Genomic DNA, 21,246 nt, shown 5'->3' on the forward strand with positions numbered 1-21,246 from the left:
AGTAAGATCTTAAATGCAAAATCGGAATGACGTGATGAATGTTACTAAATGTACTTGAAAAAAGATCCAGGTGAGCTAGTACTGAATACCACCACTGGCATTTAGCCATAAGACATCACTAACTACCCAAATAATAGCAGTTTTAGTATTATAGCACATGCAAAACCCTGACTGAAATAGATGCATGAGCTCACTGGCTGTGAGACAGGACTCAAGCTCTACATAAATGACCTTCTGAATAACCTTCCAAGAGGAGGATGATTAGTGATAGACATTGTTTACCAGGATGTTAGAGTCAGCAGAGAAATGTTTGAGGAGAGGAATCTCCAGGGCTTTTTTCAAGGCCAAAGGGAAAACTCTAGTCCTCAGTTATAAAAGCCAAGACCTAATAAACAATTGGACTGAGGACATCAAGGTTGACTAAGACCATCCATGAAGGAAAAAGATTTAGACACAAGTGATAGGGTGAAAGCCTGAGATCACTCACAAGAGTTCATCATAACCAGGACTATCAAACATCATCCATGATGAAGAATAAACCATGATCAAAACAACCATTAGCCCCATGAGGTCATTAGGAAAAAGAGTTGCCCTGAAAGCAGTAATCTAATCTAATCGTTTTAGCAAAAAATCAGGCACTGATTAGCATTACTATGAAGTTAAATCTAATTAAGTGATAAGGCAGGCTGAGCTGCATAACCTGTCAACAATTCAGAAGGGCATGGCCAGTCAGGTAGCCACTGCTATTTGTCTGGATAGATAATCTACCTTCTTACTAGTAATCGCAACATGGTGGTATAAGACATACTGTTCATCTGGGTCAAGTCTGTCACTTCACAGACCAGCACACTGCCAGCAATGCTCCAAAGTGTGCCCCTGATGTCACAGGAGGTAGAGCTCAAGATAAGCCAAGGCTTCTGCTTGTTGATGGAAATGGGGTGAACATGACTTGAGACTAGAACACTGAGTGCCAACGACAATGACCTGTTACAATCACAGAAGACAGCATCAAAAGAATCAGCACCATCCTCCAAAAGAAACTGAAGGGGTGTAGTGATAAATATAAGAACTAATTAGGCTAGCAGAACACATCTCCCTCAGTTCAAGGTCAGGGGGGGAAGGAATATGGGATAGCTCACAGCCAAATCATGCAAGGATGTGGTCAGATCTTGGGACCAGTTCCACCACTAGATCTGATGATTCCATGTACAGCTGAGAAACCAAGCCCAAAATATGTCTGCATTTATATGTTGCAGAGGTAATAACACAAAACTGCCCTTAATATAGCTAAACATTTTAGCAAAATCCACCATCAACACAGATACTGAAGTCACCAAGCATAACAAGGTGTTGGTGACCCAAGACTGGGTAAAAAAAAACAAAAAACAGTAAGCAATTATAGGAATAGCAACACATAGGCAGTGGGATGGTAGATGAGGCAAAACCTACTGTTTGCTCCTACAACAAAGAAGACTGTGAAGGAGATGGTCATCCATGAGGCAACCTGGATCAGTTAAAGCCTAAAGCTAAAGCAAATTGCAACTTCACCCCATTCCCATACCATCTAGTTCCTCATGTTAATCCCACACCATCTAGTTCCTCATGTTAATCCCACACCATCTAATTCCTCACGTTACTCTTGCTTAAATATGTTTGCTTCTAGCTGTGCCCTGAAAGAGCAGAGTGAAGTACAGTTTAATTTCCCAAACTAGACTATTTCAAAGAGTTAGTGCCATGATGAATGAAGCAAAGAGACTTAGCGACCTAAAATGCCCTTCTAAAGTTCCCAGCAGCCCTGTGCCACAAGGCTGCAATACCCTGCCCAGTAATCTGGAGAAGTTCTTTGACACAGGAAAGACTCTGACTATTTAGGTATGCATAAGTTAAACCTAGCAGGGTATAGGTCATCCACTGCTGAATCAGCAGCATTTTCGGCACTTACAGCAGAGTTATAACAGGAGCCTTTCTGCAGGTCCTTGTCAGTAACCTGGTTCTAACACTTTGAATGAGTTGTAGATAACTAAAAGCATCTTGAAGGTAGTTCCACATATAGTGCATTAATAATCTAGCTTGAATAAAATAAAGGCAATGATTGCTATTTTAAATCACTTTGTACAAAGAGGTTCTTACTCATGGTGATGCTTTTTAAAATGGAAAATGGAAGCGTGGGAAATGATGAGTCTGCTGTCTAGACTAACTCAAGACTCCAAACCATCTGAAATGGGATCATCTCTTCAGTAAAGCTGAAGCAGCAAATGATTATCATGTAATGAGCTATTAATATTTGGAGTTCATGCACAACCAATTACAAGTCCTGGGGTTCATGCATAACCAATTACAGGTCCTGGGGTTCATGCATAACCAATTACAAGTCCATGAGTAAATATTCTTTAAGCAATTTTCTACAGTATGAATGGGAGTCAAGATCCATGGAAAACAGATGATACTATGGACATTCTGGAGTGCTTCTATACATCGGATTAAATAACCAGGAGGATAAAGCTATTCACTTATAACAACCTTCATCATGTGGTGGACAGTTTGATCCTGTGAGTTTCTATTGCATACAATACAATTTTAAACAAATCCTTTAACCGGTGTTACCTGATAGTTCCTGAAAAAAAATGCACTTGCAAATCTAAAACCTACTTGGTAAACAAACAAACAGATAGACATTCAGACAGAAGATAGACAGATAGATGAAATTTATTTGTAATTTATTATTTATTTTTAATTGCTCTTGTTTTATTTATTCGTAAACTAGGCAAGTGACTTGGTCTTTCTTGGACCCCTTTCAGCCATACTCCAGGCCCCAAGAACAGGGGTAAAGACACTATATAAGGTCAATTTAGTGAACCCAATAAATTAGCTTGTTTTCTGGAAGTGAGAAGAAACTAGAACACTAACAGCAAACCTATGCAGACATGAGGAGACTATGCAAACTCCACACAGATGACGACTTGAGATCAGAACACATTCCAGACTCTAGATCTGTGAAGCAGATATCTTAGAACTTAGCCACCATGATGCCTTGCTGTTCTGTGAATGTACAGTATAGACTGGACATTCAGTACTATATGTTGTGCAATCACTGTTGAGGTCTTCCCTCTTCAGAGAAAAACATAATTTGATATGAGCTTGGGAGGAGTAGCAAGGTTTTACTTTTTCTTCTTTACTGACAGAAAAGAATTCAGAGATTCTCAAATACAAAATGATTTATGCAGATGCAGTCTACTGACCTACAGCATTTAGTAATTATTGGCAAAAATCTGAACCTCCGTATATACTGCATATGTTCTTGGACTATGTCACAGTGAGTCTCCCTCCATCTCAAAAAAGTCCCTGTGCCTTGCCTAGATTTTAGAAAACATCTTCAAGCCTCCACATAATCATAATCACAATAATAATAATAATAGTAATAACAATAGTAATAATAATAATTCTGCCCTGTACAGGAGATGGATTCCCAAACATAAAAAACACATGCACTCTAGAAATATTCAAGATTTGCCCTAGCATCTTATTATTTTACTACAGAATTGCAACAAATATACATATTCATTGACAATCTATTGACAGCATCCTCCTATATTTATATTGGTCCCACATAATGAACAATGAGTAGAAAACAACATTTTCAGATTTGCTTGGGACTTCACTGAAAGAGGTTTGGGAAGTCTTACCTCAACAGTTGAAAACTGCTAGCTTAATTGCCTGCATAATGATATATCAGACTAGAATTCAGATGTAAATTCACATTGATGGAAAGAATAAACCACTTGCTTGCATCTTTTCTCCTTTAACTCATTTACATTCTTTTCTCCAAGTAGTTTTGGTATTTATTCTAAAATGAATGCTGCCCAAACTTTAAAGATGAACATGCTGCCTTATGGGATGCTCATGCTTTCTATCAGCTACCCCGTGCCAGACTCATCCTCAAATATGTGATAAAAACATAGAAATCATTAAGATATGATGGTAACATAACTTAAAGGACTAAAGCTAAGAAATGCTGGTAAGCTTTACCCTGCACTCCATGGTTTGGTTCTAAAGCTCTACTTAACAAGACTCTACTTAAAACAAATTTACCTGTTTCTGACATCCGGAATTAACTGAGGCAAGAAAAAACAAAAATATTAAAAACATTCCAGCACGAACTTTTTGGTGGTGTGAAAAGAAGAAGAAAAAAAAAAAATTTCAGAAACGGCACTTAACCACCGCTGCCTCTGCATCGACATGCAGCAAAAAGACGAGAGACTGAGGATATCGGTCAGTCGCTTTTATACCCTGCGCCTCTGATGTCCAGATCTGGCGCCCATGACCAGCGTCAGCCTAATACTTTGGTATTCGAGACCGCCGAGACAGCGGACTACCCATATGTAAGGACTGCAGCAATGTGAGATGAAGAACATCAAATTTACCTGTTCCTACTTTCGGGATTCTGGTTAAAATAAACCTAAACACTTCTTCCTTACCAAAATCAACTGTCTCCATAATTTCACCTCCAGCTTCATTGTATTGTCAGCCACTGAACTATTTCTCCACTTACAGGTGCTTATAAACACCTTTGTATTGAATACTATAAATGTTTGTGTTACACAAAAGTAAAGCATTTATGTCATTTCAATTATATTTGTACTGTATTACAAATTATGCATCTAATTACTTTGTACATGCACTGGCTGCATGTCTCCTTATATGCAATATATTTGTTGTATATTGCTTTATGTTAATTTCTATTGAAATCTATGTTTCTGTTGCTCATGGTATTATGTACTTGTCACATATTTTTGTCTTTGCCATTGTGGCCTGGCTTGGAACTGAAAAGAGTCCTTGGACTAGTTCATTCACTCAGTTTATAAACAGAAATAAATTCAAAATAAATAAAATTCATTCAGACCCTATTTCTGCTTACAACCAGTTAATGTATGTCTTGGTTATCCCTGAGAAGCATTCATGTCTAGTAGGTTTACCTGGTTAACAGATTAGTAAAATAAAAACTTAAAACAAAAATTAAACATTCCAAAATATCATATTATATTGTATTGCTCCTTTATACCAAAATGTTAACTTGTGCTTGAGTAGTGCATGGAAGCAAATATACATTTTCTGTAAAAATGACAAAATATGCACATTTATTTGTAGTACAAATTGAGCACTAAGGAATCAATATTTAATGCATTTTGTATAGAGTAGTCTTATCAGGAGTGATACTAAGAACTTTTGTTATGCTATATAGTCATCAGAACATCCTGCAACTCTGCTTCAGCCTGGAATTTGCATATAACACATTGCCACTATGAACAGCTGACATCCTTTCAGCTAGTGCTGATGGATTTCTAGCTCCTAATGATATCTTGTTGTCCATCGTCTATAAGACAAGTAGCAGTGCCAGTCTCCGGTGGCATGCCACCTCCTTAATGCAGTTTTGAGGCAAGTAAAATACTTTAATCAGGTATAGGTCTTTTATTAACCAGACTGCATTTCATGCCATTCACTCCCATTTTGGTTATTTCTTACCATTCATGCTGTTTAATGTCCCTGAAGCTTGCTATCTCACAGGGCAAGCACTCTTTGCCTTTAAAGGCTGCTGTATTTCTTATTTCTCATCCAGTAATTCTGTATTTCATCACTCACCCCATCAAAATATGGTGCAATCTTCTCAGAGGCCTTCACTCTTAGATCATGCAAGCAGATATCAGCAAAAAGTATTATAGTTGTGACATATTTTCAGTATTGTAGTTTCATATAACAATAAACATAACAAGAATGTGAGTTATAAAACTGCACCTCAAATCTTATCAGAAAAACATTCTTGCAATATGTTACAGTAGAAATATAACTATTTCTGCTACATACAGTGCAGTTTTGGTATCAATAGCTGCTTGAAAGACCATTGTCAAAAATAATATTTAATGCAATATGCCCTGCTGTCAATATATATATTATTAATAAATATTGCTTTCTATCAAACACATGAATGTGTTCAACTGTAACATAGCTCTCCAGTGCATTTATAACAGGCATTGACTTCAAATATAGTCCTCGCCTTTTTTTTTCTTCCCCTTTGCAAATAATAACTACTCTACTGCTGTTTGACTTAACCCTGTCTATCTTTTATTCCACAGCACATCCACTGTGTTGGGAATTTTAACCACCCGTCCTGATTCCACAAGCTGGAAACCACCAAACGCCTGACCTGAAACCAGCTATCTGCTATACAACAGATTAATATCTATCAACATAACAGTTTGTTAGCAGGCTTGCTAGCAGACCTGGTGTTAACTGCGGTTGGGCCCCATCCCTGTAGCAAATCCCCGCACCATCTGAAGTTTTAGCATAGCCCTCTATAACCTCCTTAGCTGTGCCAAAGTCACATACTCCTAGACACTTGTTGAAACTTTAGACATGCAGTACCATAGCAAGCTCTTAGTTCCCCTTACTGTCTTATTTCTACTACCTCCTTCTGCTCTCACAGCCCCCCCATCAATCCATACAACTCAAATTGGTTTACTTGTCCACATCTTTTACTTTTCACAGAACTATACTACAGAACAGCCCATCACCACATTACTGATTGACTGTTATTTGCTTAAATGTTCCTTACCTGCCGTTCTTGGTGTGGTCCTGCTCCGTTCACCTCGCTACTGCTTGGGCTCCCTCTGCTCCCCTATCCTACCCCCATTTCCCACCCACCCCCACTACCTCTACATTTATTCTATCCATAACTCTTCCCTCTCTGCCACAGCATCCAATCACGTACACAACCTCTCAACCCCTCCCATCACCCCTCCTAATCTCAACTAAACCTACTCATACTATGTCTCACACTTCAATACACTTTTAACCTAATACTAATCATCACTCTGCTTTCAATTCTTTCCTATTTTGCCTACCTTCCTACCCTCTCTTATACTTTTCTTTCACAATATGCATCACATTTCTACACATTACCTTCACACTATACATCAAACTTCAGACACACTACCTATCCATCTTTCTCTTCTATAACCCGTGAGCTCTACCTTCAAACACTACCCTCCTATTTAATTTCAGAATAATTCCTATCCTACCCCCCATCCTCTTCTCTCTCACCCCCCATACCCATCCAAATACACCATTCATCATCACCTATACTCGCCCTCTTTAACAAACTGTATTAGACTCATACTGGACAGGCTCTCACTGTCTCTCTCTGGGGACATCCACCCCAACCCTGGCCCTACCAACACCACACCCAACTCTCATCTCCATCTACCACATTCCCCCATCCCCAAGAATTTTCATTTTATTACAATCAATGCCCAAAGCCTTAGAAATATAATTCCCATCCACCACGCTTGGCTGTCCCATAACCAGCCTGACACTGTTGCCATCACAGAGACCTGGCTTAATTCTAATATAAAAAATAACAAAATTCTCCCACCAGGCTACCAAATGCTATACTCTGACAGACCCAACAAAAAAGGTGGTGGAGTAGCTATATTCTAATCCTCTTCCTACACTGTTACTCCCTACACCAATCCCATTCTTAAATTTACCAATTCTGAACTCTGTATTGCCCTCCTTAAACTCAACAAACACAAATCTATATGCATTGCTGCCCTCTACATTCCTCCAGGCAACAACATCCCTATACTGGAAGACATACTCTCCTGGTTTTCAACTAACATCAACAATGAAACAGTTATTTTAGGTGATGTAAACATAAACTGGGCCATGATAAACTCTGAATCTCCCTCCCTAAATATCAACCTCTACAACTGCACTCAATAAATTCTCCTACCAGGCCAAACAAAGGTAGAACCACTGGTACCATCATTGACTGGATCTTAGTGTCTCATCCTAATCTTATCTCAGATACTGACACCTTTTCTGACTCTCTCAGCAACCACCTACTTGCATTTGCTGACTGTCATTCCTCTCCCCCTCAAAAGCTACACCACTATGTACAATCTAGGAACTTCTCCAATTTCAACCTACAAATATTCATAGACTAACTAAAAGTAACAGATTGGTCACCTTTAAAAACTTTGCCTCTTGACAATGCCATTGATTACTTTAATAAAACATTCCTGAACCTTCTTAACAACATTGCTCCACTAAAGACTAAAAGAGTTAAAACTTCATCCTCCACTTGGTTAACCAAAGAAACTAAAAAAATCATGCACCTAAGAGAGAAAAAGTGGAAACTTTACCATAAAAATAAATTACCCCATGTCCTAACAGAAGTCAAACAACTCTGTAACACTGCAAAAGGCTAATAATCAGGGATTGAAAATCATACTACAATAAACTTCAATCAGAAAACTTATCCAACCGAAGAAAATTCTGAGACCCTATCGCCTCCCTTCTCCACCCAAGCAATAAGGATAATCCATCCCCTAACCTAAACCTTGCTGATCTAGAAATGCCTCTAACTTCAATACCTTCTTCACAGAATCCATAGCAAAACTCACTACCAGCCTGTCTCACCACTCCCAACCTCGTCCCCCAACCAACCCCTCTACATCTCCACACAATCTGACTAACCCTATTCCTACGTTTAGTTTCTCTCTATAAGCAAAATAAGATGCTCCTCCTTCAACTCAAACCATGCTCCCCTGCCCCAGATAACTAACCCACAACTTTCCTCAAATTGTCTGCACACAGCATTGCCCATCCCATCTCTATCTTAATAAACCGATCCCTACTAGACTCATACGTCCCCTCAGTATGGAGACACGCCCTTATCATTCCTCTCATAAAGGAGGCAAAAACACTGACACTTCTAATTTTCAGTCCATAGCCATCCTATCCCCTCTATCAAAAATCATGGAGAAATGTATTCAATCCCAAATGATGTCCTATATGACTCAAAACAACCTACAAACCCCTACGCAACATGTTATCCATCCCGGGCATAGTACCATCACTGCCCTCCTCTCCTTTCTAGACTCCATAAACCTTGCTCATGACTCTGGCAAAATAGTGTCTAGTCTGTTCCTTGACCTCTCCAAATCCTTTAATACCATTTCTCACCCCTTACTATTTTCCCAGCTCTACTCTCTCAACCTCGCCCCCCACTATCACCTGGTTCACCAGCTACCTCTCTGAAAGACAGCAAGCCATCAAATGGAAAAACTCACTCTCTTCCTTTCTACACACCCCTACCAGAGTTTCACAGTGTTCCATCCTATACCCCCTCATCTTTAACATCTTCATTAATAACTTCCACCAGTCTCTCTCTGATGCCACACTAATTCAATATGCTGATGATTCGACCATTATTTGGAGAGCAGTCACCCCTCTGACATACTTCTCTAATACCGAATCATGGATGTATAGTAATCACCTCACCTTCAATGCCAATAAAACAAAGTTAATGATCTTATCCCCATCCAAAAACACCAATATAAACAAAAAATCTTTTACACTGACTGCTCAGAATAACAGCTCCATAGAAATAGTATCACATACCAAACCGCTTGGTGTCATAACTGATTAAAATCTAAAATTTGACATCCATATCCAAACTAATATAAAAAAAAAAATCACCAAAAACCAGGTCTCCTGTATAGACACAATCATTACCTTACCCTCTCCACCAGACACACCCTTACCTCTATTTACCTTCTTCCCCTCTCTTAGGTACAGTGCCTCCCTATTCACTAATCTTCAGCTAGGCTTACAGGTCAAGTTGGAAGCCTGTTACAATAAAATCTTCAAATTTGCTGCCAACTCCAGAAACTCATTGCATCACTGTCTCTCTCTCCACTCCCTGAAATGGCTTGAACTTCCTAACTACCTCAAACTCCTTAGACTTACTGCTGCTCACAAGCTCATATTCAAACCCTCTAGTTTTCCTTCTTTGTCCACCTCTTTAATCCCCTACATTCCCAACTGCTCTCTAAGATCAGAAAACCACAATCTTCTAAACATATATAAGCCTCGTCGACCCCCTTGCCACCGACTATTATCCTGCTCCCTAGCTAAATTCTGGAATTCTCTCCCTATCACCCTTAAAAATACTCAGAGCCACTCAAACTTCAAAACTCGCCTCCAATCTCACCTCATTTCAAAGTGGGAATATTCCTTTACCTCTACCACATAAACTCTTTAACACCATCTCCCATGCACTATATACCTCAACAGTCTATCACTTGTTCTCTTACCCTTCGCCTCTACTTCCTCTCCTACCCTATACCTCATAAACTTCCCCAAACCCACTCCCTTTCTCCACTGCATGCCACCTTTTACCTCTCCACCTCACCTTCTTCTCTCTGTCTTCTCATATTTCTAACTTTCAAAAAAAAGCTTGTTTTTTTATCTGTTCATAAATGTTTTACTTAAATGTTTTTTTCATCTGAAATGCCTGTACTTTTAATATGTTAAGACTACATGCATCTCTATTTTGTAAATCATTACCTAGGATTAGAAATGTTATGTCTTTTTTTAACAAATTGTATATTATCTCTGTATTTTTCACTGTTCTACTACTTTATTTACTTTTGTATAGCTATTGTAAAATTGTCTATATCCTGTGGAGCTTTTCTACCCAGGCCTCCATTGAAAACAAGCTCTTCCAGGCCCAGTGGACTATCCTGGTCAGCAAACCGTAATAAATAAATTCTGCTATTTTATCTTCTGACAACACATATTGTGGGATCTGATCTTCCACGCCAGTCTTAGAAATAAGCCAATGCATCCATCCTACTTTTCTGTGTGTTTACATTTATATGACTGTATATATCAATTTACCCTTATCACTTTTTATGGGGCCTGGATGAACAAAGTACATGAATAGTGAGTTATTTTCTTTTCTAAGAGATATACAAAGTGTTTTGGTCTGTGCTATTTGTAGAATGCAGATCTTTAGCTTTCTGTTTATGTATAAGTCCGGTACAATCCATCTAACCACAGAAAAAGGTACTTCTCTTTGTCATCAATGCCATGGAGAGATGACTGCAGAAATGAAAAATTTAGTAGTTAGTCTCCTTACCAAATTATGCTGTTATCATATCAGTGATTTCTTTGATGCACATGGCACCTGATGGAGAAACATACAGATATCAGCATCCACATTATCTACTGAGCACCTTTTGACTGCTAACAGATTTCAGATACAACTAGTATGCACTTTAAATGAAAGACAAATGTTCACATTGCAAGACCAGTTCTCAGGGGTACAGTTAAAAACTAAAGCAACTAAATGGCAAACAGTTTTATTTATTCACTTTTTTGTTGACTTGGTTGGTCCTAGAATGCAAGTTTATTTTCAGGGAAATCTGAGGTTGTATTCACACTGACTAGAAACAAGTTGGTTAAGACTCTGGGGAAATTCTCTTACTATTTTTTTTTTATCTTTTAAATTCATCTTAGCCTTATCTTAGTAATGTGGCAATTAACAATTAAATGCTTGTACTCCACCAGGTCTAAATGACCAGATATCCTTGATTCTGGTCCTTAAAATGAGAGCAACAATGTTATAAATCCATCCATGTTAGTTGAATTGATTCAAGTGTGCTATGTTCATATCAAGTTAAAATATTCAGTAAAACTTTTACATATTTTTGTAATACTTTTTATTGTTATAATATTTTGACTTTAAAACAAGGTTTTAAGCACATGACTTTGTTTTTTCTAGTACTTTATTTATTTATACTGTGCTCTATCTGGATAGTCAATGAGATTTTCTACGGGTCATCATATGGAAATATTCTGCTGTTTTTTAAATTTTTTAAGTGTGTTGTGAAACCCATGAAGTGATGTAATGGTCTCTTCCTGGTTGTGGTTATATATACGGGTTTTAAACAAAAGTCCTTCATTCTCATGAAGTCTTTTTAAAAACAAAAGTGCTAAATAAATAGTGGATATTATACAAATTCTGCTTGGAGGACTGTTGTTTTTTTTTTTTTTTTGGTGTGCCATCATTGGAGGCATTTTTTAGGGTTATCTTTTAAATTCATCCTAGCCATCATCAACCTACACAGAGAGGCCATCAGTTTATTGTTTCATCTGAAGGATGACACATGAGGAGTGAAGTGTTCCTGTTATGCCACAGCACAATACATTATTAGTATTAATATTGGACAATGAATCCATGCACCTGGTGAGGGAATAGAACCCATAACCTTTTAATCTTCTGGCAATAAAGGTGAGTATGATTCTAAATTTCATGAAAATAAGTATGCTATGATAATATTTCACATATTTTAACAACTACATTAGCATAAGTGAATGTTTGCAAAAAAGACAGAAAAATGCAATTCCAGGCAAACTAAGCTTTAAATATTTTTTGTATAGTAATGTACATTTTTTTGTTTCCACTATTCCTGTTCATTTCAAATACTCAGTTCTACAGCTTCACATGTCACAATCTTAAAGCATCATAATGATATGTAGTGCATTCCTCTCCTATGTTTGCCTTCTTACACCAACAAGTTGATTAAGAAATAAGATGCCTCTGCCATCTTCCTGTTTATTTTGGAATTCAGGGTGTAACACTGTCATCCTTCTACTGTGCATTTTCATATGCATCTGCACTCTGATCTTCATTACTTTTAGTAGCTTTCTCTTGCTTCATTACCATAAAATACTTTATTTGCTGGCCAAAACAATTTCCCTAGTACCTGGTAATCCAGCATTTTCAGCTGCTCACCTGTAACTTAGACTATTCTTGTATCAGTCGTTTGGATGTTTGTCATTTTCATTTAGTTCCCCTCTTAAAGAACAATTGCTATCGTCTGCTGGCCCCGTGACATCATTGCTTGTTTATCCTCATTCTATTTATATGCTACGTGTATTAAAATTAGATGGGGTTGTATTGCTGTTTATACATTTGTGAAATGCAAGTAACTTAAACCATTTAAAATATCAACTAGTGTGATAATTGTTTTATACAGAATATTACAGGTGGATTTTGGAAGTTTTAACACATCATATGAAGAAGACAGAATCAATGAGAACTATTGCTCACAACAACAGACTTTTCAAATAAGAACAGAATAACTTTTTCAATAGCTAAAAAAGGAAAACTTGAATAGCATTGTATAATGCATTTCACTGCAGTCAGCATTCAAAGATAAAGGAAAGATAACATCATTACATTAAAAATTAATGATCAGGTCTTTTTCAGACAGCTGTCCACTGATTGCAAGTCAAATAGCTGAAACTTACACCCCTTTCCCTAATGCAATAGCTGCAATGAGAAACTCTCACTTTACATGGCACATATTATTTAAAGGACTTGAAAAAAGAATTTAATCAGCCCTGTCCAGTCTTCCTTTGATGTGTATGTTAATGTCCCTAGCCAGAAGAGTACAATGCATTGTAATAATGGCTATAAACAGCACAATATTTTTTATTTGATAATGATCTACTTATGTAGTGCTTCTACACAGAAATGTCTGTCTTACCAATCAGTGTATGAGACACAAGGCTTTTTCTGCCACACGGGAGCTATTATAGCCAAGTCAGAAGTAATGAAAGTCTTAGTGACTCACAAAAAAGGTAATTAAGAACAAGTCCAATAACCAATGATTTAAAAAGCAGTGTGTTTTCTAGTGAAGCTGTTATAACTTTTACCCCTTTATGCTATTTTAAAATAGTTTTGCTGCAGTCAGAGACTTAAGAATTAGTGGCAGATGCAGGACAGTGGCACATCTAGTCTGTCTGGCCCATGCTTTTTGTGGTCACTTTCTGTTCAGGTCAATTCTATAACAGATTCATAAGTTCATAGATTCATAGATATTTACTATGCTAACAACCACAAGGACCTTTTTAAGCAAGTCATGCATCCCAAATCTTTGACAGGTTCTGGTACCCTTAATAAGTGTAAGCAGGGACTTTTAGAAATGAAACATTTACAAGCAAGGGCCTGCAAGATGAACCATTTGCAGACTGCTTGTGTCCATTGGAGACATAGGTGCCAAACTGGGGATGAATTTCTTGTTCCTCATCCAATTCTCCAAGTTACACTTAAATTGGTTTAGGGAGGAACTCTGTTTCACATAGGTGGGCAGTCTGTTGCAGAGAAATGGTAGTCTCTACATACCTGTCTGTCCAGTAGGCCCTATTTATATCACAGGCAAGATTTAAGTCTTTAGAAAAGGTAATGTTGGTGCTGTTTGTTTTGTTGATATGCAGCAGGTCCATCCAAGTGCAGTCTGACAATGCCTTAAATGCCAGGCATAGATCTCCCCTCAACAGTCTGTAAGGGAAAGGACCTTAAGGCAATCTGCATAGGACATGTTACTTATGCCCTGTATTCTTTTACTGAGGAACCTCTGTGGATGTTCCAATTGTTAGATATTCCTGGTTAGGTACATACTAAAGGGGGCATTGTACTTCATAATAGGTGTGATAAATGCCGAATACAGTCCAATAATGACTTCTTGGGACCTAGATGCCATACATTTGTTTATAAGATGAACAACATAAAATGATTTCCTCACTACTGTAGACACGTGATGGTCAAAGGCTAGATCACTGTCTATGTGCGTCCCCAAGTCTACTGGTTCAACTCTTAGGGGTATGTTATCAACATGATAGTTACCAGAGGTGGATAACTTCCTGAAGGATAGTATTATGCATTTCATGGCATTTAGTTTCAGTCCATGGCTCCGATACCAGTTATTTGTCTGTGTCAGCCTTTCCCGGAGAACATTTGTGTCAGTGGGGAATTCAATGACAGCTCTTAATTTGCAATCATTTGCAAATTTAGTCAGCCAGAGACCAATGACAATGGCCTTGACTTCTGAGAAGTAAATGCCAAAAAGGAGTGGTAAAAGGACTGATCCCTGAGGGACACAACTTGTGACTTGCCTCTTTGTGAGGTGGACTCCCCAATTCAAACTTCCTGGGTCCTGTCTGTGAGGCAGTCGGCTATCCACCGGCTGACATGCGGGTTTGTACCTAACCTCTTGAGTTTGTCAACAATGACTGAGTGGGGTATTGTGTCAAATGCCTTGGCCAGGTCAGGGTAGACCATCTGAACAATTTTGCCCTCATCCATTGCTTTCGTGACCTTCTCAAAGAAGTCCACAAAGTAAAGTAGACATGATTTGCCCTTAATGAAACCAAACTGGGTTGGGTCCAGTGTCTGGAGGTTTACTATATCTCTATTGATCATCTCCATGATAATTTTTTCCATGGCTTTACATACAAGACTAGTGAGACTTATGGGTCTGTAGTTTCCAGGGTCTGTAGACGGCCCACCTTTGGGCAGAGGGATGACTGTTGCCTTTCTCCATTCATGAGGCACGAAGCCTGTTTGGGGGCTACAGTTAAATAATAATTTCCAGTGGCCCTGATGGGCCATGTTAGGCAGTTAGCCTAGTATTCACCTATGAACCTGTGAACCTATGAAATCTTCTTTATCAGATTTTCTGCTTTTCTGCACATGAGCCCATAGCACAATAATCTGTTTTCTTAATCTTTTCTGCAGTTGGAGCTATTTTGGCTTCTGCTCTTACGTTCTCATTTCTTCATTTGTCCTGCAGTGTGCATCCTATCACCCAATTCAGGCACTTCATTTCCATCACCTCAAGCTTCCTCATCTGCTCTGCCTTTACCACCAAAGTTTCTGTACCATACAGTAGTAATGATCACGCCACTGTTTTGTACACCTTACATTTCAGCTTCTTTGGCATTCTTCTGTCATATACTACATCTGATACTCTATGTCAGTTGGCTGCAGCCCTTGTGAGTCTAGCTTTGACCTCTTCATTCAGACTTCCCTTCTCCTCCACCACCCCGCAAAGATACTTGAAGCTGTTAACCTGTTCCACTATCTTCCCTTCTATCTCAATTCTCAGCTTCTTTTGATTTCCCAAATTTGCTGATGTTACTACTGTCTTATCTGTACTCAGTTTCATCCCACGCTTTCAGTTTTGCATTCCATTCACCTATCCTTTGCTAAAGTTCTTGTTCAGAGTCTGCCTGTAGTGCCACATCATCTGCATAGAGCAACTTTGTCGCCCTGACCCTCTGACCTATTTGCTAATGAAATCCATCACCAGTATGAACAGCAGTGCTCTCAGAGCTGAACCCTGATGCCCACCCACTCTCACTGGGAACCCCTCTGTGAGAATGAACACTGTTTGTACTTCAGTCACTGAGTCTTTGTTTACAGCCTGCACTAATTCTATGAATGTTTCTGAGATTTCAAACTACTGCAGGACTGCCCAAATCAACTTTCTTGGGACCTTGTCATATGCTTATGCCAAGTCTAGGAATGCCAAATTGGATTCTTCCCTCATCTGTAGATTCTTCTCCACTATCTGTCTTACCACAAACATTGGGTCAGTTTGTTTGACAGTGTAATGAGTGGTAATTTAGACAAAATTTCTTATGATTTTTGTAATATTGACAATCCCAAGTTAGGGGTTTTGTTTGGAATACCAAAGGTCCACAAAGACCTTAACCACCCCCCATTCAGGCCCATTGTTTCAGCGCCTAACTACATTACAGAAGGAATTTTCCTTATGGTTGATTCTTTTTTAAACCCCCCTAGTCAGTAAAATGAGTTTTTATTTACAGGACTCTTGGGATTTTTTGGAACAGTTCAGGAAATTCAATGACACCTTCTCATTTGACCCACCAAAACATATTTTGTTCACCACTGATGTGGTATCACTTTTTACATGTATTCCACATGAAACAGTAGTAGAATATGTAAGACAATATGCTGGGAGATTTTCCAACATCTCTAACGACAAGTGCAACTTTTGCTGTGATTTGATAGATGTTCTGTTAAAAAACAAATTTTTTATGTTCACTAATAAAGTCTATAAACAAAACAGAGGGGTTGCTATGGGGTCTTCAGCCACCCCTTCATTCGCAACATTGTTGTTGGGTGGTGGAAACACACATTTTTGGGCCTATTATGGGTAGATATCATGTTTTGTTTTTTAAAAGATTTGTCGATGACTTATTTTTCATCTTAGAAGATGACCTAAACCAGGTGAAAGAGTTTATAGATTGTGTAAATTCTGGCTCTGAGTTTCTAAAATTTACTTTAGGTGACGTGGGTCTAAAGGTTAAATTTTTGGACGTCGCCTTAGAATGGGTTAAAGTACTGAAGAAATTTGTGAGCAGGATTCACCATAAAAAAACTTTTACTAACAGTTACCTACATTATAAGAGCTTTCATCCACAATTTATGAAACATAATATACCCAAAGGCCAATGTATCAAGGCCAGTCGAATGACCAGTGAAGACAGTGATTTTATTAATGAAATACATTTTATTTGTTCACTTTTTTTGGAAAGAGGTTACCAGGAAGACAAATTAAGAAGTATAGCTAAGCATGTCGTGGACAATCGGATGTTATTCTAACCGCCTATATTACAAGTTACTTATAGTGGCTCCAAACCTTTGAATAAGTCCAACAAAGAAATATTTTGCAATTTGAACATGACTTTGGATAGTGGATTAATAAGAGGCATTATACAGGACAATTGGAAAATTTTAGAGGCCAATCAGGACCTTTTTGCGATGATTGGCCCCCACCCCCATTTTGTGTATAAAAATCACTTTAATTTAAAATTATTTGAGAGGGTGAACAAAATAGAGAAAAGGACTATTTTACATACAAATAAACCATTTGGCATGAACAAATGTGGAAGTTGTACCATTTGTAGGTACCTTTTGTAAATTTGCCCCATTTGCCACACACTATTCCAGTGTCTGGTCATTTTAATTGTAAAACCAAAGTTGTGGTGTACATTGGGTTGTGTTCTCATTGTACTGCATTCTACATTGGGATGACCATCCGGGATCTCTGTGCCAGGATTAAAGAGCATTACTATAGCATAAAAAAGAAGGATGGTAGAAATGCATTTTTTAAACACTCTTTGAAGAGTCCTAATTATAATAAGTTCCTGTTTTCAGTTCTAGAACAGGGAACACTTCATATAAGGGGTGGGGATTTCAAGACAGAGTTGGAACAAAAAGAAGCATTGTGGCAGATAAGGTTAAACTCTGACAAAGCACCAGGGTTGAATGATGTAGTCAATATCAAGTGTTTTTTAAAGATCCATGGGATTCACTTGAACAAATAGTTTTTAACAGAACTGTATGTCTTTAATAGTTGGGTTTGTGATGTTACTTAATTGTGGGATAAAGAAGTATTTTCAATTGGTTTACAGATATTTTTAAACTGAAAGTTTTTTATTGTTGAATGTATTGTTTTCTGATGAAGTCTAAAGACGAAAGCGGAAAATAAATTGTTGTTTACGCAAAAATGTATGCCTCTTGTTCTCAGTCCATGTTCCAGCTCTTGTGATTTGTTGCGATATTCTGGAAATTTTAGTCTGTTTTTGTGGTTTATTGGTTTCATTTAACTTGCTATGGCTGAGATAAACAAGCAGGATCCTCTTCTTGAATGCAGTATTCATTCTACACCAGACAGCAGTGAAAATAGTCTCATGGTGCAACTGCTTAAGACCATGGTTGGCATTGAAAAATCCTTGGATTTGCTGGTGAAAGAGCAAGTGACAGAATCCCATGGGTACACCGGTTCCGAAGAAGATGGTGATACAGTGGTAAAGTGTAATATTCAACCTATTATTGCACAAGGTAACCACATTGAAGTTCATTTAAGTTCTAAAAAGACTTATGCAAATGTTGCATCTATTCTTACTAGTGATACTGATCCTTTTTTTACCACAGAAAGCCTTATAAATACAGCTGACATGTTATTTTACAGAGAGAATTGTGAGACTTTAACTAGACTGTTGAAGAAGTATAAAAGTCTTGATTTAGAGAACAAATATTTCCAGTGATGCATTGCACTTAATATAGTTCCTAAAGGGCTGATTTTTCAAAAGCCCAAATGGTGTCAAGGCTACGGATTCCTTTGTTTCCACCTTAAAGGAATTCTTCAACAATGCTGGTCTTAATTTTCTAAAATTACTTGTGGACAACAATGTTAAAACTATGGCCAGTTTAATAGAAGAAATAATAACCACTGATCAGGCCATTCACACAGGGTTTCACAGTAGGTTTGTTGAGCGCTCAGAGTATCATAACATCCGAGGAAAAGTCCAAAAGCATGAGCAAATTGTTGTTAAATGCAAAAACAACAAATTAAACAGAGACATTAAAGTATATGAAAGTGACAGTGCCTATTTGCTTGCTAATACAGGCAATACATTTTCCAAGAGGAATTTTTCTAACTTTCAACAGCCAGTATGAAAGTTAGACAATATGTCTTTAAGAGAACTGAAAGGAAACAACTTATGGAGAATGAGGCTGCTGACAATGTAGGAAATGAAGCAACTGGGGCCTCAGTAGTTGATTTCCTGCAAATAAACACAGTCAATGCTTTTCCTGAGGGTGAATTAAGTAACACTGATGGTCCTAGTAATTCCACGGAACTTGGAGCAAGGCCCAACGTTTTTTTTTAAGTTCAGAAAAGGAAGGGAAGGCCCTGAGGACAAGAATGACCAGAAAAAAAGGAAAGGATTCCTTCCAATTCATCCACAGGCAATTAGTTGAGTGTAAGATGTGCAAAAACAATGTTATAAATTTGTCTAAATTTAATCTCACTTCTGAGCATTATAAAGTGTTGAATTTGGGTTTAAATTTTGTTCCAACAAGTAATGCTGACATTTCCAATATTGTTCTAGAATTGAAAAAATACACAAGACTGTTGAACTTAAATTTCATTTTAAAAGATGTTGTGAAAAGTGAAAGTAAATATGTTAATCCACCCTGTTTTAACCCACCTTTGGTAAACACTTTAAAAGTGTTTGAGAATAATTATGAAAAACAAATTAGAAGTTTGTTAGACAATAATAAAACAAGGTGTAAATATTACAACTTAACCATGAAAAATCTGCCCTGAATTAATTAAAGTCAAACAGCATGGTTAGAATTATGAATAGTGACAAAGGTGGTGCTTTGTTTTTTGATGGATCACGACGAGTATATTCATAGTATTGAAGCTATGTTAAGTAACACCTTAAAATATGAGGCAGCCAATGTAAGTGATGTTTTAACATGTTATCGGAGAATTTATTCTTTTTTGTTTGACAGTTTAATGAATGGTAAGACAAAATTTCTTATGATTTTTGTAATATTGAGAATCCCAAGTTAGGGGTTTTGTTTGGAATACCCAAGGTCCACAAAGACCTTAACCACCCCCCATTCAGGCCCACTGTTTCAGTGCCTAACTACATCACAGAAGGAATTTCCCTTATGGTTGATTCTTTTTTAAACCCTCCTAGTCAGTAAAATGAGTTCTTATTTACAGGACTCTTGGGATTTATGGAACAGCTCAGGAAATTCAATGACACCTTCTCATTTGACCCACAAAAACATATTTTGTTCACCATTGATGTGGTGTCATGTTTTACGTGTATTCCACATGAAAAAGGAGTAGAATATGTAAGACAATATGTTGGGAGATTTTCCAACCTCTCTAACGACAAGTGCAACTTTTGCTGTGATTTGATAGATGTTCTGTTAAAAAACAATTTTTTTTATGTTCAATAATAAAGTCTACAAACAAAACAGAGGGGTTGCTATGGGGTTTCCAGCCACCTATTCGTTCGCAAACATTGTTGTTGGGTGGTGGGAACACACATTTTTGGAACCTATTATGGGTAGATATCATGTTTTGTTTTTTAAAAGATTTGTCAATGACTTGTTTTCCATCTTAGAAGGTGACCTAAACCAGGTGAAAGAGTTTGTAGACTGTAAATTCTGGCTCTGAGTTTTTAAAATTTACTTTAGTTGATGTGGGTTTAAAGGTTAAATTTTTGGACGTCACCTTAGAATGGGTTAAGGTACTGAAGAAATCTGTAAGCAGGATTCCAAAACTTTTATTAACAGTTACCTACATTATAAAAGCTTTCATCCGCAATTTATGAAAGAAAACATACCCAAACGCCAATATATCAGGGCCAGTCAAATGACCAGTGAAGACAGTGATTTTATTAATGAAATAGATTTTATTTGTTCACTTTTTTTGGAAAGGGGTTACCATGACAAATTAAGAAGCATAGCTAAGTATGTCATGGGCAATCGGATGTTACTCTACCCGCCTATATTACAAGTTCCTTATAGTGGCTCCAAAGTTTTGAATAACCCAACAAAGAAATATTTTGCAATTTGAACATGACTTTGGATAGTGGATTAATAAGAGGCATTATACAGAAAAGTTGGAAAATTTTAGAGGCCAATCAGGACCTTTTTGTGACGGTTGGCCCCCACCCCTATTTTGCGTATAAAAATCACTATAATTAAAAAATATTATT

General features: G+C 37.6%; 1 protein-coding gene across 2 annotated transcripts in view; it reads right to left on the bottom strand.

Annotated features, from left to right (window-relative positions):
* The window catches only part of LOC122791245 (FK506-binding protein 4-like), a 139,846-nt gene that overhangs the window by 30,700 nt on the left and 87,900 nt on the right, over positions 1-21,246 (bottom strand). The gene's annotated exons all lie outside the window — the stretch shown is intronic.

Source organism: Protopterus annectens, chromosome 17.part0 (assembly GCF_019279795.1).
Source record: "Protopterus annectens isolate FY-2018-M chromosome 17.part0, PAN1.0, whole genome shotgun sequence".
In the NCBI taxonomy this organism is placed as follows: Eukaryota; Metazoa; Chordata; order Ceratodontiformes; family Protopteridae; genus Protopterus; species Protopterus annectens.